Source organism: Sapajus apella, unplaced genomic scaffold (assembly GCF_009761245.1).
Source record: "Sapajus apella isolate SASKATOON/1434 unplaced genomic scaffold, GSC_monkey_1.0 scaffold45, whole genome shotgun sequence".
NCBI lineage: Eukaryota > Metazoa > Chordata > Mammalia > Primates > Cebidae > Sapajus > Sapajus apella.
This window is the reverse complement of record NW_022436985.1, coordinates 15,488,719-15,502,089: the sequence shown is the minus strand read 5'-3', so window position 1 is coordinate 15,502,089 and position 13,371 is coordinate 15,488,719.

Below are 13,371 nucleotides of genomic sequence, written 5' to 3'. Positions count from 1 at the left end.
TTTTATAGATTTATGTATTCATTCATTCAACAAATACTTATTGAACATCTGCTGTATGTCATGCAGTGTTCCATTCTGGGACTACAGCAGTGAATAAAACACAAAAATCTTTGCCTCCATGGACCATATATTCTAGACACACAATAAATAAAATTTACGTAATGTTAGATAAGTACTGTGGAGAAAAACGACTGAAGGAGAATACGGTTTTCAGAATGGAAATGGAGGTAGCAATGATTGTAAGAGATGATAACATTTAAGTAAAATCGTACAAGAAGATGAGGAAATTGAGGCTCAAAGAATTATAACTTGTTCAAGGTCACAAAGTTAATAAAGCTAATAAAATTACAGCTGAACACATAAGGCAGCCACCTGGAACCCTGATGCATCACTTTATAAAAATCTGTTGAATCCTATTAAGAGGTTTTAGGATTGGTCAAAATCAAGCTACATCTGTTCTTTCAGATAGCTCTGAGAAGTATTAAAGTGTACACATTAATCCAGAAATGAAAGCAAAACATGACATTTGTATTTATTTTTATTTCAGGCCAAAGAATTCCACAAAACAAGAAAGATTCCTAGGAGGATTTGGTGGAAATACTTCAAAAAGATCATAATTATCACCGGTGCAATTCTCCTTTCAATTATTATTCTTTTAAGTACAAAAGTAATACCAACATGACCCTTTTCCTCCCCATCCTCAACAGGCACCAATAAATGGCTATAGGCAATTATAGACTTCTACAACCAGCAGTTACGAAATCATTCTCTAGTGGTAATAAGACTGGAGGAAAAGGAGGTTGGAAGTATTTCCTTGTCCCTTAACTCTTGTCACTGTTCCTCTCCCATTTCTGTAATGCCGACAGACTAATTAATCTGGGCACCTTTTCCTCATCTGTAAAATGGGGTGGTTCATAATACTTAATAAGTAGTTAAGTCTCTCACATTGTAAATGCTATTTACATGTTAACTGTTACTTAATAGAAAAAGATAATTGCATTTATGGTATTGATTGAATTATCGTAATCTTCCTGCTTACCCAGAAGTGAAATGACCTTGACCTTAAAATCAGATTTTAGAAATGAGAATTTTAACATGAGTACAGTTCAGAGACACATTTACCTCTTCTACAATTTTTTATTTGAAATGAAAATTCAAACTATTATGTTTTATACTATGTATTTCCTTGTGTAAGGATTAAAAAACTAATAGACTTAAATGATTATATCATTTTCTCTAACAAATCATAGGTCCTCTCCTCCTACCTTACCATCTTAACAGCCTTTAAAAAAAATACACTACCTCCAGTAACCTCAACTTATTAAGATTTCTAATAACTAAAGCATCCAACTTTACTTTGCAGTTAGTAACAAGGTGTCATGAGTTCTGTTTCCCAAGTGGGAAACTGAGGTCTGAAGTCTGTTTTATAAGTCCTTTAGTGATTCCTGAGGAACAGACATCCTGACTTCTAGATAACTCATTTTAATTCCGGTAATGATCAAATATCAGCATTTTAAATAATCACCAACCTCATTTTTCCCCCAATCCAGTACCACCTTTCCATTCACAAAATATTTTTTAAGGCTCTTAAATGTTAGAAACTTTGGAGTTTCTGTACTTTAGACACAGGAAAAAATAGGCAATATGTTGAATGCTTACTCTGTTACAATGTACTAAGTATTTTGGAAGAGGGGTGTCTCATTTAATTTTACAATAATACTAATAAGTGAGTTAGTATCACATAAAGCACACAGAACAGTGGCTGGCATAAAAGTGCTATGTAAGTTAGTTCATATTAACAGCTTTATTTTGCAGATGAGAAAATAACAAAGTTAAATGGCATGTTCAAGGTCACACAGCTGGAAAGCTGAGATTTTACTGACTGCTAAGATAAGCCCTACTGTGGCATATAGCCATGGAACCCAGAGAGTAATAATTAAGACCCCTTAATTATGGGTCAGACAAGATACACTGTATTATTTCACTTGTTGCCAGTTTAGCAGGTTGTTTTGGCAGGGTAGAGACAAGAGTAGTGGGAAGAGGAATAGTCATGTATTTTGCTGCCATTATTTTTGAAACCCTATAAAACTTGCCTCTTACCATCTCTGTAATTTAAAATTATGTGTAAGATAACATATTTGTATCCTGATCACCAATGAGTACTAGTATAATTATTGATAGAAAACTGTAAACTTAAAGATAACCTAATCTAACCCCTGCACTTTACATATTAGGATACCAAGACCGAAAAATCTAAGCCAATCATGTGTCTTTGCAATTTCCTCTTCACTAGTAGCATGCTTAAAGCCAGACTATCGCCCTAGTTCCAAGCAAGAAGTCCCACTTGTTTTCTAAGGCAGTCTTTAGAATTTAAGAGTTTTCAAGATAATTTATATATATATATATATATATATATATAATTTAAAGTGCAGGGGTTAGATTATGTGGAAAAAGAGTTTCGCTTTTTTTACCCAGGCTGGAGTGCAATGGCGCGATCTCGGCTCACCGCAACCTCCGCCTCCTGGGTTCAGGCAATTCTCCTGCCTCAGCCTCCTGAGTAGCTGGGATTACAGACACGCGCCACCATGCCCAGCTGATTTTTTGTATTTTTAGTAGAGACGGGGTTTCACCATGTTGACCAGGATGGTCTCGATCTCTTGACCTTGTGATCCACCCACCTCGGCCTCCCAAAGTGCTGGGATTACAGGCGTGAGCCACGGCCTCCGGCCTGATAATTTATATTTTTATGAGCTGTTGGAAGCTGCCTAGTAAGGATTGTTTCCCTGGTATTTATGCTAGAACTGTCAGAACATGGCAGAAACAAATATTTAGCGATCTTAGATTTTTCATCTATTTATGCTTTCAAATATTATTGAGCTCCTACTCTGCACCAAAACAATTCTAAAACATTATGGTTTATCCTAAGCCGCTACATCTGTAGAACTAACTGATGTTTGACAAATAAAATGATTGTATATAGAAGTGTAAGATCTGGCCAGGCACAGTGGCTCATGCCTGTAATCCCAGCATTTTGGGAGGCCAAGGCAGGCAGATCACCTGAGGTCAGGAGTTTGAGACCAGCATGGCCAACATGGCGAAACCCTGTCTCTACTAAAACACAACACAAAAATTAGCCAGGCATGGTGGTGGGAGCCTGTAATCCCAGCTACCCTGGAGCCTGAGGTATAGAGAACTACTTGAACCTGGGAGGGAGAGGTTGCAGTGAGCCAAGATTGGGAAAAAAAAAAAAAAAAAGTGTAAGGCCTGTCTCTAATACTTTGAGAAAGTTTACATTCCAGTTGAGGGAGGAAGTTCAATGAATATCATAAACAAGTTAAAGCAACAGCGTCAATATTTAAGTGCTACATTGCATGGCAGAGAATAAATTAAGAGATGGTGATCAACATAGGCTCAAATAACTGAGGAAGATTCCATTGGTTATAAGTGGGATGGGAATTTGATATTAGAAATCAAATTTCTACCATAAAGTGTCATAAATTGAATTTATATCAATAAAGGCAGTGCAGTTAACAACAACTAACTCATTGAGCATTTGTGTCAGTAAGTGTTGTAAGTACTTCAGAAATTCTTTAATCCTCACAACCCTGACATAAGCGCTACTATTATTTCCATTTTACACATGAGAAAACTGAAGCATAAATTGTCACAGGCCCAAGTCCACTGCGCTAGTAAGAGAAAGGAACAGCTTGCTGTGGAGGTGGCGCAAAGTGGCCTATGCATTCGTGGAGTTCAATTATGCAATCTTTCAGTCATTCAAGTGGCCTACAGCAGAGCTTTGGTTCTCTTCATTTCCCACTTTCCAAGGTGCTCTTATTCACTCCCATGCCATTGCCCTCTCCAGATCTAACCCCTCTTCTGAATTCCAAATCATTTTCCGATTCTCTACTAGATATACCCATTTGAATATCATGCACACACTTCAGTTTTAGATACCCAAACTATATATTCTTCCTTTCCCTCGCAAAACTTGCTCTTAAGTTGCTAATAATGACTTGATTTCCAGTCTCAATAAATGGGATAACAGCTGTCCTGTAATCTACAAACTATGTTAGCCTACCTTGACTCCTCCCTTCTGCTCATCTTCTCTTTCCTAATATTCACCAAAATCATAGGGCTTCTATAACAAATCTCCTTTAGGTTTATCAGTCAGGGAAGTCCAGAAGAGCTGCAGAAGCAAAAGCAGGGGGCTCAGGCAAACTTTGAGAAAGGGGACTCATCCCATCATGGTTGATGGCTGTCTCCACTCCCCACAAGCCTGGCCACAGCACTCTCCTCTTTCAGTCTGCCCAGCACATACAAGTATTAACATTTGATATTTTCATATGCGTGATTTCCATAGCTCTTAAACATGGTAATATCAACAAATGTGAAGCTTTCATTTTCAGTCCTCAGCATCAGTCACCTAATGATCTTAATAATAAATGTTCCTTGGCTCCACCCCTGAAGATTCTGCATAAGCCTAGGATAGGGCCTCAAAGTGTGTGTTTAACCTCACAATGAGGTCGAGAACTGCTAACCTCAAAGCACTTTTTACGTGACTATCATTTAATCTCCGTACCTGAGAAATGTAATATAATTGTAAAACTGGAAAAACTGAGGCTTGGAGATAAATTTACACAGTATCCCTGAGCAAACGACAGAGCTGGGCCACAAAAGCATTCATCTGAAATAATCTATTCCACTGAATGTATTAAATTGGAAACTTTGAAAAATCTGCCAAATAGAATGTCCCACATATTTTAATAAGTCTGAAAAGGATTAAATTGTTTTGAAAGTTTATATTATCCCATTATAGAATCAAGCCACTCATAGAATCTCATTATGGAATCATGGCAGAACATAGAATAAAAAAAAACATTATTTAATTCTGGCCTCTGATTTTTTAGAACAAAAAGGCAAATCACAAGCTAGTTACAGACAAAGAGGTCATTTGTTGAGGAGCAGACCTGCTTAGCACCACACCATGACCCAACGTAATGGTGACTTCTCTCTTAGCAAACCAGCACTAAGTGACCCACATTCTTTTAAAAGTTCTCGAGACACAAAAGTAAAAAATGGAATAGTGAAACAAAGTGCATTTATGTTAAGGAGGAGTACTTTTGTTAATATTATTGCTCTGAGCTATGAAATTCAATTTAGCATTTTCCAAAAGCATTGTAACATAAAATGGTAAACACCTACCAGCACTTACAGTGGTCTCACATTCAACAGCAAACCCAGCAGATGACAAAGATTGAACATCCCCACAAAATCTTCCTTCCCTCAATATCCTGCCCCATAAACATTCTGGAGAAAACTGGAAATTGCCATTTTTCTTCCATCAAATTCAGTGATCAATTTGTAATAGTACTTGTGCATAAGCTATAACTTTCCAAAGAATCCCATCATCTAATAATTTTATGCGACGTGTTAAACATTACAGTAGTTGCCTTACCTTTTGAACTAATAAGTCCTATGTTATTTAAAGGTATTGATCCAAGAGAAAAAAGCTTAAGTCAAAAAAAAAGACAGTGCAAAAAATGCATGAGTGCTATAAGAGTTTAATTGTAAGACAAAAGCACTACTACATTATACTTTAAACATAAGTAATCTTTCAGGAAAAAAGATTTAGTGCAAATTAAAACCCTGTGAAAGCCCAAGGTAAATTTCATATGAAGACTCTAGAAGTAAGCTTCTAGAACTGGAAACACTTGGTTCCAACAGAATTTGCTTGGGGAGAATATGTCTTGAAAATGTTAAATGGTACAGAGAACATCATGTTAAAGTCAACCAGATACTAAAAAAAGACATGCTGATAGGTCTTAATACATAAAACTAATTGATTAGTAGTAGCATGCTTTATATATTAATGATTATAAAAGCAATTTACAACAAATTTGAGCATTTCTAAGTTTTATTTACTGCCTTAGCCAATCTTAACTACACTGTGATAAAATGCCATTCTTCCAGTTTTTAAAATAAAAAGGGTTTCATTTCATCAGTCTCAGACTGGTGTTTTATATAAATGTTAAGCTCTGTATAATCCAAGGCCATCCATACAACGAAAAAGAAATTATAAAATTCCTTTTTTCAAGTGTTAACTCAAAGCATAGCTTTCATGCCAAGTTAAATGTCACGTTTAGGTACTGGCGTTAACAGACCTCTTAAGTTTCTTCCAATTCTTTTTTTCCTGAGAAATACAAAAGCCAGGAAAGTAACCTTCCTAATTCTAGAGTGCAAACAGAATACAGTCTCTTATAACAAAATTAAATCTATATGAATTAAACTTGAAGTACTCCTTCCCCAATGCCAAATGACTTAAAGCTTCCCAAAATAGAATCCAATAACCTCTATTATCACTCTTTAATAAATTAGTGCCTATCTCTACTTTCTTTGAAGACTTGACACCATGCTCTTAGGCTCTAAATCCTATAAAGCATTTCAGATTTTAATATAATAATTTTGTAAGGTCCTTTTTCCTTGCCCTTACGAGAACACCTGTCACCTCTCCAATCCCCTGCCTTTACAGGGCTTACTGAGGAAATTTATTAACATTTAGGAATTACTCTACTGCTTCATCTTCCTAAATTATATAGTCCCCTGGATACTATTCTTTATCTCAGCTACTCTATACTATTGCCATTTATAATGAAGGCTGCTGGAATTATGCAACCTTCTTGAGAATCAAAAAGGTGCTAAGGACAATAGGGCAATATATAACCCGCCCAACTCTAGAAAATTGCAAGTCAATTTCTATCAGAGTTGTTGATTACCAATTCATAATGCAGTGGATGGCTAAGATCAAGGCAGAGGCAAGATACAGACAATAAGGGGAGTGTATTGGCTGTAGAGAATTTTAAAACAATACCAACCAACTCACCATGTTCCCAGCCTGCAGCCACCCCCCACCATCTACTTTCCCTGACTTAGTACATTACTGTTGCTGTCATTTTGTACTCATTAGAATACCAAAAATTGTTTCATTTTTTTCAAGCTAGACTTAAGGTCCATAATTAAAATGTTGAGTGGTTTTACTAAACATATACCTTTGTTTTTACAGAAGACGTAAAAACAAACACGAAACTTAAGATAAACAGTGTGTTTAATTCTATCTTAAAGAGTTAACACATTAAAGTCCTTAACACATTAGTGTAACTAAGATCACTTGGGGTGTGTGAAATACAGAATCCTAGGCAACACTCCCAAACAATTCTAAGTGATTCTGATGTAGATGCCTACAAGCCTCTTTGAAATGCCAACTAGATTATAATCAACCCTTCCTCAATTTACCAGCTTACAAGCAACTGTTAGCAACTAATAGGACAAACAGACTCCATTTGCACAACTGAATGTTCATCTTGCTAGAATCATTTTACCCTTGGAAATCTTCAGGCAAGTCTCCTAAACTACGCTTAATAATTTGAATATGGCCAGTATTAAAGAAAAGATATACCCTTCTCAACCCTGTCAAAAGTATCTTACGCTGGGCACAGTGGCTCATGCCTATAATCACAGCACCTCGGGAGGCCAAGGCAGGCAGATCACTTGAGCCCAGGAGTTGGAGACCAGCCTGAGCAACATAGTGACACCCCATCTCTACAAAAAAAAGTTTAAATTAGGCCAGATGCAATGGCTCACGCCTATAATCCCAGCACTTGGGGAGGCGGAGGCAGGAGGATAACCTGAGGTCAGGAGTTTGAGACCCATCTGGCCAATATGGTGAAACCCCGTATATACTAAAAATACAAAAATTATCGAGGTGTGGTGGCGTGCACCTGTAATTCCAGCTACTCAGGAGGCTGAGGCACAATCACTTAAACCTGGGAGGAAGGTTGCAGTGAGCCAAGATTGCACCACTGCACTCCAGCCCGGGCGACAGAGCAAGACTCCGTCTCCAATCAATCAATCAATCAATCAGCTGGCTATGGTGGTGCCTGCCTGCAGTCCCAGCAACTCAGAAGGCTAAGGTGGAAAATCGCTTGAGCCCAGGAGGTCGAGGCTGAGGTGAGTTGTGATCACATCACTGCACTCCAGCTTGGGAGACAGAGCAAAAAGACTCTCCAAAAAAAAAAAAAAAAAAAAAAAAAAGGAAAGGTAGCTCTAAAAAAAAAAGAAAAAATCAATTTTTATGAATAGTTTAGGATCATCCTTAAAAGTTCACTGATATATTAAGAAACTGCTTCCAAATAAACTTACTTTATTGAGATGTGATGCTATATTATAATCCTAGGTTTTGACATTTCACGGTAGACTCCAAACAAAATAAACCCAGACATTTCAGGATCAACACAAATACTGTGGTAAAAAGATTATATCCTTCCAGTTTCCAAAATCTCTAATACCTCAAAGGCCTTACCCATACGTTTGAAGTACTAGTGTTAACTACAAAAAGAAACTTACCCAAGCACTAAAATAGTAAAAGCACAGACTAAATTAGTTTCTCAAGTATACAACATAGGGCTTAATAATTGGATCCTAATATTAATGAGACTACCTTTCAAAATTGTCAGCATGAACTGACACCTGGACAGGTGTTCCACACCAACACGTATTCTAAACTGTGCACAACAATAAAGCAAATGACATCCCAGGTTGTAAAGAGTAATATGCTTACATGACTTGCAACCCTATACACATTGAAGGTTAGGAAAGAAACAGAAAAAAGGAAACGGAAGAGAAATTAACTCACCTGATAGCAGATGCCTACTAAACCAAAAGGTATCAAAATCTGATTCACAACAGATCTAGAAAGCTCATTACTTGAGAAAAAGTGGGATTTTAACCAGAGTCTACAAGACTATTTTGAGGATTCAGATCAAAGCTACATTACACTACCCATTAGTAAATACAGGTTGATTTGATAATAAAGCAGCAAACTATTTGTGAATTTTACTTTGTTGGTCAAATTCTAGAAGAGTACTGAGCTCCCTGTTAGTATTTCAATTTACCTGTCCCTTTTTGTTCCCCTAAACCTTACACCAACCACCCACCTATACAAAAAGGCTGCAAAAAAATAGTCTGTCATGCCCAGTCTCTTCTGAAGTCACACTAAAAACAAGTAATCTAAAAAACTGGGGGAAGCGGGGTGGATAAGACAACATTTCAGGAGATCAAGACCATCCTGGCCAACATGGCAAAACCCTGTCTCTACTAAAAATACAAAAATTAGCCGGGCCTGGTGGCACAGGCCTGTAGTCCCAGCTACTTGGGAGGCTGAGGCAGAATTGCTTGAACCTGGGAGGCAGAGGTTGCAGGGAGCTGAGATCACACCACTGCTCTCCAGCCTGGGCAACAGAGCGAGGCTGTCTCAAAAAGGAAAAGGATAAACAATATTCTGCCAGCTTTCCAAAGTGTGGATATCACAGATTACATCACAGAACCCTCTGACTCCCTCGAAAGATGTAGGAATTGGCAGCCCAAGTACCTGTAGAAACACAGATAAAACAAGTCAAAAGAGGATTGACTGAAATTCACTTAACAATCAGTTAAACTGGCTGGGCGTGGTGGCTCACGCCTGTAATCCAAGCACTTAGGAGGCCAAGGCGGGTGGATCACCTGAGGTTGGGATTTCAAGACCAGCCTGACCAACATGGTGAAACCCTGTCTTTAAAAAAAAAAAAAAAAAAAAAATCAGTTATACCTCCAGATCCTCTGTTCTGCTGGCAACTGACTCCCCAACCCTGGTAGAAAACTGGATATGTACTCTTAAGCAAGAAAGGGCTGTTGGACCAAATAGGCACAGTGATGAAAAAAAAAAAAAAAAAAAAAAAGTTTACTTTTTGAGATCCCTCGACCTCTTTTTCCTCCACTGGGATCAGAAACTGACCACCTTTTAAATCTTTTATGGAGAAGAGTGTAAGACTTCTCTGGTGAGCCTGACCAGCTTGAGAAAACAAAACAAGGGATACATCAAGTAATTTATCAATAAAATGACACAGCCAGATCACTTAACAGTGAAGCCAGTGATTGAAAAGCTCCCCTGCTAGCCCCACACACATAACATCCAATTAGCTTTTAAAGTGTTCCACTCCTAAACATGAGCCAAGGATCAGCAAACATCTAAGGAAATTTTCTAACATGAAAACCAGAAACCAAAGCAACTGGAAAACAAAGTATCTTGGAAACAAACGTTTATACAGGTTATCATTAATAATCTTAAGAGAAAAAGGTATGTTGGTGTGTCATTTATAACAGATGGGAGGCGGTCTTAGAAAATGATACAATTGGCCGGGCATGGTGGCTCACACCTGGAATCCCAGCACTTTGAGAGGCCAAGGCAGGTGAATTACAAAGTCAAGAGATCAAGACCCTCCTGGCCAACAAGGTGAAACCCCGTCTCTACTAAAAATACAAAAATTAACTGGGCGTGGTGGCGCACACGTGTAGTCCCAGCTACTCGGGAGGCTGAGGCAGGAGAATTACTTGAACCCAGGAGGCGGAGGTTGCAAGCCGAGATCGTGCCACTACACTCCAGCCAGGCAACAGAGTGAGACTCCATTTCAAAAACAAACAACAAAAAAAAGAAATTGACATAATTGGCCATGCACCGTAGCTCACGCCTGTAATCCCAGAAAGATTCCATATATAAAACCCAAGATCTAAAATGAATTTCTGAGGCCAAGTGCAGTGGCGCACACCTGTAATCCCAGCACTTTAGGAAGCTGAAGCAGGTGGATCACCTGAGGTCAGAAGTTAGAGACCATCCTGGCCAACATGGCGAAACCTGTCTCTACTAAAAATACAAAAATTAGCTGGGCACGGTGATGTGCATCTGTAGTCCCAGCTACTCAGGAGGGTGAGGCAGAATTGCTAGAACCCAGGAAGCCGAGGTTGCAGTGAGCCAACATGCCACTGCACTCCAGCCTGGACGGCAAGAGAGAAACCCAGTTCCCCTTGCCACTCCCAACCCCCCAAAAATAAATTGACACAATTGAAATTTTGGGATGTTTCTAAAAGTTGAAAGATAAGGCAGGATGCCATGGCACATGCCTGTAATCCCAGCACTCTGGGAAGCCAAGAGTTCAAGACCAGTCTCTGCGAAAATTTAAAGATTATGGAAACACATGTCCAGGTCTTATACCCAAGTAAGAACTCCAAAGATTGAGGTGGGAGATGGGGAAAGAATCAGTTCAGTATTATTTCCCGTATCTGAAGAGCAAGTTTACACAATGACAAGACTGAGTGCCCAGTACAATGTATGAAACAAACCCAAGATATAGTTGTGAAATATAAGAACACTGGTAAAACCTCAAGTGATTTGAGAGTTAAGAAAGATTCCATATATAAGACCCAAGATCTAAAATGAATTTCTGGGGCCAGGTGCAGTGGCACACGCCTGTAATCCCAGCACTTTGGGAGGTCGAAGCAGGTGGATCACCTGAGGTCAGGAGTTTGAGACCAGCCTAACACGGTGAAACCCCATCTCTACTAAATACAAAAATAAATTAGCCTAGCATGGTGGTGCGTGCCTGTAATTGCAGCTACTCAGGAGGCTGAAGCAGAATTGCTTGAATCTGGGAGGCAAAGGTTACAGTGAGCCGAAATCATGCCATTGCACTCCAGCCTAGGCAACAAGAGTGAAACTCCATCTCAAAAAATATTTTAAAATTTCTGGCCAGGCACAGTGGCTCAACGCCTATAATCCCAGCACTTCGGGAGGCCAAGGCGGGTGGATCACCTGAGGTCAGGAGATTGAGACCATCCTGCCCAACCAACATGCTGAAACCGTCTCTACTAAAAACACAAAAATTAGTTGGGTGCAGTGGCATGCACCTGTAGTCCCAGCTACTCGGGAGGCTGAAGCAAGAGAATCAATTGAACCTGGGGGGTGGAGGTTGCAGTGAGCCAAAACAGCACTACTGCACTCCAGCCTGGTGACAAAGATAAAATAAATTTCTTAAGTAATCCAGTGCAAAACAGAACTTTACAGACAGGAAGGTCTCAAAGCTATTGGAAGATGTCCTGCACCCAAACAACAAAGCCATGGGATCTGGGAAACAGATCATAAATCGAGAGGCAGAGAACCCCGTAACAATGGCAAAGCCCAACTTAACAGTACTCAATTCAAAAAGAGCAAACAGTTCAGATTAGAATACAGAAAACCATGAAGAAAAACATGAAACTCATTAACCAATTAACATATACAAAAATAATTTTTCAGGCCAAGCTCGATGCTCACACCTGTAATCCCAGCTCTTTGGGAGGCCAAGGCGGGCGGATCACGAGGTCAGGAGATCGAGACCATCCTGGCTAACAGTGAAACCCTGTCTCGACTAAAATTAAAATTTGCTGGGCATGGTGGCATGCGACTGTAGCCCCAGCTGCTCAGGAGGCTGAGGCAGGAGAATCGCTTGAACCTGGGAGGTGGAGGTTGCACCGAGCCGAGATTGTGCCACTTCACTCCAGCATGGGCAACAGAGCAACTCCATCTCAAAAAAAAAAAAAGTTTTTTCTTCAATTCTTCTTAGTTCAAAAATTCATGTCTAGTGGACAGAAAATTATCTAGGCCAAGAGGTAATGCTAAAAATGGCTGAGAATTGCAATTTAAATGAGTCAGACATACATAAAATAGTACAAAAATCAGGTTACAAGTTGTTTTTCAAGAATAGGTTTGATCTCCAAAATTAACCATAAAATTAAGTAGTGTTGGTCTCTCAGTACGTACTAATTATCTGCCAAATGTGTAGCCTGTAAACATTTTACCAAAGAATCAAAATTAATCTGGGAGAGTGTTTTCAGTCACACTAAGACCAATTTTAATCCAATCTGTTTTTACCCCCTCCCCACACTTTTAGTTTTTGACGTGATGGGCAGACACAGTGGTTTACATCTATAATCCTGGCACTTTGGGAGGCCAAGGAAGGATTGCTTGAGGCCAGAAGTTCAAGATCAGCTTGGGGAACATAGCAAGACCCTGTCTCTGCAAATAATAAAACAATCAGTGGGCACTGTGGTACGCGCCTGTAGTCCCAGTCACTCAGGAGGCTGAGAAGGGGGGAGTACTTGAGCCAAGGAGTTGGAGGGTGCAGTGAGCCACTGCACTCCAGCATGAGCAATAGAAGGAGACCCTGTCTCTAAAAAAATTTGCCATATTTACATAAAATAAGCATAGTGCTTCTTTGATACCAAAAATAATCCTAAGCTTATCAACCCTAACAAAAAATTTTCACTGATTCTGACCATGGGTCAGCAAACTCTTCTGTAAAGAGATTAAAGACTGTATATTATTTTGCTTTGCAGGTCTGTCCTAACTACTAAACTCTACCTAACACTGTAACACAAAAGGAGCCATATACAAAACAGAATGAGCCTGTGTTGCAATTTTATAAAAAACAGGACACAGATCCCCAACTTGGATCTCTTAACATAGAA